Raw genomic sequence first — 5,000 nt, 5'->3', positions numbered from 1 at the left:
ATAATAGTTAACACAGTCTTCAGAAAAAAAAAAAATAGGAGGAGAAGAAGAAGAAGAAGAAGAAGAAGAAGAAGAAGAAGAAAAGAAGAAGAAAAAAGAAAAAGAAATAGAAAAAGAAGACATACATGGAATTTTCTAACACACATAAAATAAATAAATAAATAAATAAATAAAAATAAATGAATAAGTAAGAGATAACAGATAAACACTCACAACAGTATAAAACACACACAAAACACATAATCACCGCAAAACAACAGCATTATCTTCACGGATGTACAGAGCTGACTCAAACGAACTAATTCCCACGACAAAGGCGAGGCAATCCCATTTCACCACCCACACACAAGCAAACATCAACACCAGGAAGTGAGGCACAACACCTGACAAACTTAATTAACACATTAAAAAAAAAAAAAAAAAAAAAGTGGATTTGAAAAGAGCGATGCATTTGTTACCTTGATATTCTTTTTCTCATTTCTCTCTCTCTCTCTCTTTTGTGATTAAAATGACACTGAACTCAGAAATGTTTTATGACTAACAAATATAAAGACTTGCCGATTCCCAGCTTTGAAATACTGAATAACACACACACACACACACACACACACACACACACACACACACACACACACACACACACACACGTCTAAATTACATAAACTTTTACTGGATTCAACAATGTTTTAGTTCCTCATTGTGCAAGAGAGAGAGAGAGAGAGAGAGAGAGAGAGAGAGAGAGAGAGAGAGAGAGAGAGAGAGAGAGAGAGAGAGAGAGAGAGAGAGAGAGAGAGAGAGAGAGAGAGAGAGAGAGAGAGAGAGAGAGAGAGAGAGAGAGAGAGAGAGAGAGAGAGAGAGAGAGAGAGAGAGAGAGAGAGAGAGAGAGAGAGCATATCATGTAATCTTTTATTAAACAGTGTGATATTCCAAGAACTAAATTAATTCAGAAAAATATCCAGGAAAAATAACACAAAATCAAGTAAGATCACGAAAATAAGAAAGAAATGAACTCGACACAAGGAAAATGAGGAAAGGAATTAAGAGGGAAAAATAGGAAAAAAAGAAGAAATTGACCAAAACGGAAAAGAAAATCGGGAAAATATGAAAGGAATATTAACTGAATGAAAAGAAAAATGGAAAAATATAAGAAAAAAAAGCATTAAGGAAAATTTAGAGAGAAAAAAAAAAGAAACTGATTAGAATAAAATGCAAAAATCTTCGAAGAAAAAAAAAAAGATGATATTTGAAACTGTGATAACTTAGAAACGATAAAAAAAAAAAACAATAATCAATAATAATAAAAAAAAAAAAAAAAAAAAAAAAAAAAAAAAAAAAAAAAAAAAAAAAAGACGATGATATTTGAAACTACAATAACTTAGAAACGATACAAAAATAAACTCTAAACAAATAAAAAAACGTAAAAAAAAAAAGAAAAAATAAACAAACTGATTAGAATAAAATGTAATACTTTGAGAAGAAAAAAAAAAAAACGATAATATTTGAAACTACGATAATTTACAAACACACACACAATAAAAAAAAAAAAAAACACGAAATAAATCAATAACTTAAAAAAAACAAGACAAAAAGCGAATGAACGAAAAAGAGAATGTAAGAAAAAAGGCCAAGAGAACAACAAATTAACGAAAAGGAGAGACAAATGTGAAGGAAAGGAAAAAGAAAAACAAAACAAGACACGAAACAAAGGAAGGAAAGAAACAGGAAACACGAAAGAAAAAAAATGCTTCAGAAAATGTAACAACGTTAACTAGGAAGAAAGAAGGATGATTGGCAGGAGACGAAGAGGAAAAAGGGAAAAAAAGAAAACGGAAAGAAAAATAGGAAAATCATGAGGAAAGCACTGGTGGCGAGACAATTGGCGCGAGAGAGAGAGAGAGAGAGAGAGAGAGAGAGAGAGAGAGAGAGAGAGAGAGAGAGAGAGAGAGAGAGAGAGAATAAACAAGGAAGGATGAAGAGGAAAGATTAAGAAGTAGGATGAAGAAAACGGGAGACGAGAGGAAGGGATGGAATTAAAAGATAAAGAGATGAGGGTGAAGAGGAGGAGGAAGAGTGAAGAGGAAGAGGAAGAGGAAGAGGAAGAGTGAAGAGGAAGAGGAAGAGTGAAGATGAAGAGAGATAATAGAAAGAGAGACTAGTTAACACGTGGGACGGATTGCAGACAAGGATGAGAAAGAAAATAAAAATACTCTTACTTTTTCACACGGATGACGAGAAGAAAGAAAGAAAACGGGATGAAAGTAGGTTAGCGTCTGACTTCAGAAGGATGACGGAGATAAAAAAGGGATGAGATCAGAGAATTGAGGTTGAAAATATACTGCAGCGTTGAATTAGCAGTGTGTGGGACGGATAAGAAGAAAAAACAAAGGTGTCTTGTCAACGGGAGCAAAGAATTAACCCTTTGAACTTCGGTATGTCATAACTCACAACACTAATGCACACAATCACTGGAAATACTTACAAGATAGCGAAATGGATGTAAAGGAATATATTTTTAGATTTCTGGCTAGCTTAATGACAAGACAAGACGTGGCTGCCTTTTTAACTTCGGTATGTCACAACGTAGAACACTAAACACTGCACTTAGTCACTGGAAATACTTACAAGATAGGGAAATGGATGTAATAGAATATATTTTTAGATTTCTGGCCAGCGTAATGGCAAGAGGTGGCTGTCTTTCAACTTCGGCATGTCATAACTCACAACACTAATGCACACAATCACTGGAAATACTTACAAGATAGTGAAAGGGAAGTGAAGGAATATAGTTTTAGATTTCTGGCCAGCGTAATGACAAGAGGTGGCTGCCGAGAGAGTGTAGTAATTTCCTTGAGTGGTTTGTGATAAAGGAGAGGTGAGTCGAACAGCAGCCAAAGTATTAAGGCAGAATGTTTATAAAAAAAATGTAGCGTTCAGTTTGCAATGTGGCTGATAAAGAAAATGGAGATAAGCCGCCGTGGTACAGTGGAACCATGCGTGCTTTGGGGTCCGAGGGGTCTCCAAGCGCACGGGTTCGAATCCTGTCCACGGTCGGAGTGTCGGTTGGGCTTCCTCAGTCGGGGCAACGGTTTCCTAGCGGGTGGGCTTTCAGATAGGAGGTACCCCAAGGAAGTGTCCCCTTTGGCCCAATAAATTCCCGTGAAAAGCGCACATGGTATAAAAAAAAATAAATAAATAAATAAATAAAAAAAAAATGTTAATAATTTACTGGAACTTATTATTTTTTTTTACTAGAGAGAATAAAAAAACAAAAAGGTCTGCCTGACTGTCAGTTCCCAAAGCAAGGTTAAAAAAAAAAAAAGCACAAAATTGGAGGATAAATGCCTTAAAAACCAGCCTTTTAAAAACATCAAGTCACAGGAAGGGAAGGAATACAGAATCAGGCAGAGAGTTCCAGAGCTTACCGGAAAACAGAAAAGGAAAACTGGAAGAAAGGCGCCTTAAAACCCCCCCTATTGAAACAAGTCAAGCCATAGAAAGAAAGGAGCTCCGGAGTACAGCATAATAAATAAAAAAAACCGAAGAAAAAACATCTTCAAACCATCGTTGTGAAAAAAAAAAAAATTAATGTCACAAGGAAGAGAAAAAAATACACAGAAACAATCCCAATGAAAAATATATCTAAAACAAAGGAATGAATGACAGAGAGAAGAGCAGAGTAGTAGAGTGGAGAGTACCGCGCAGTGTTGAATTAGCCAGGCAGAAACGGTAGATGACGACAGACCAGCGGAAATATTCACGACAGGTTGCAATGGAGATCAGTGGGAGAGGGCAGAGGAGCACTGGGAAGCGTCAGGGTGCGTTAAGGGGGAGAGGGAGCCGAGTATTAGGGCGGAAAGTGTACTGGATGAACTAAATGGTACGAGTGGGAAGGCTGGCGGAAATATTAACACTGACAGGCAGGAATGGAGGTCACTAGGACGGAGGGAGGGGTGTCACAAAGCTCAGGGTGTGGCTAGGGTGTGTTAAAGGTATGTGGAAGAGTGTTCAGGTGTTTTTTTTTTTTTCATATAGGGTTGTGGAGAGGTGTGTTAGGGTGTTAAGGTGTGTTTAGTATTATTAGTAACAATACGAGGAGGAGGAGGAGGAGGAGAAGGAAGCAAGACAAAGATAAGACAGAAGAGGAAAAAGAAAGAGGAAAAACAAGAAAACCTGAAAAATAAGATTGAAGAGCTGGTGTCTTGTTGCAGTTTTCCTAGAGTACTTGAAGGGGTGATGTCTTCCTACAGTACTTGAATGGCTGATGTCTCCTTGCAATTTTCCTAGAGCTTTTTCTTTAAATTCTTTGTATATATGGTTAAAATATGAGTCCTCTTTCTTTTTTATATTCCAATTTTGTTCCAGGTTTGTTTTTCTTGTAAATAATGAAAACATATTCACTGCAATTGGACTCAGTAATCAGGTTGTTATTGTTGACTCACTAGTGAACTTTCAAACAAGATTAGATAAGGCCATGCATACGAATAACACAGATACATAGGTAGAGACAGCTCTCACATTTGACAAAGCAGCATTTCTATCTTTACCTCTCTATTTTGTTATGTGGAGGGGGAAGCGACCAAGGGCAACAAAAATATGGAGCGACATGTCAACTGAAGGGTAATGGGTAAATATCACTAGGTAGAAATCACGTGTGAATTAAACTGCTGGTATTTTTCAACAGGCCAATCGCGAATAGAAAATCGGAAAATGCGCAACTCTATCCAAATTTGCTTACGGAATCCAGTTGAAACATTCCATTTTCTTCAGAGATTAGGCGATGGCGAGAAAGAAAAAAAGACTTTGCTTGAATAGAGAAGGAATTTCATAACTTTAATTAAACTGCTCCTATTTTTTTCAACCCAATGCAAGTCTGCCTCTCCCCTCCACCCCACAACTCCCTTTTCTCTGTTCCTTATTCATCTTCCCCTTCTTTTATTTTCGTCCTTGGCTTGCAATGTAACCTAGTGTCAGAAAGAAGCAAGGGTGACACATCTAAGGGT

General features: G+C 36.8%; 1 protein-coding gene across 1 annotated transcript in view; it reads right to left on the bottom strand.

Moving 5' to 3' along the window:
• Positions 1-5,000, bottom strand: part of LOC123514863 — a 134,114-nt gene that overhangs the window by 47,083 nt on the left and 82,031 nt on the right. The gene's annotated exons all lie outside the window — the stretch shown is intronic.

This window comes from Portunus trituberculatus, chromosome 5, assembly GCF_017591435.1.
Source record: "Portunus trituberculatus isolate SZX2019 chromosome 5, ASM1759143v1, whole genome shotgun sequence".
In the NCBI taxonomy this organism is placed as follows: Eukaryota; Metazoa; Arthropoda; class Malacostraca; order Decapoda; family Portunidae; genus Portunus; species Portunus trituberculatus.
This window is presented reverse-complemented; position numbering and strand designations above follow the sequence as displayed.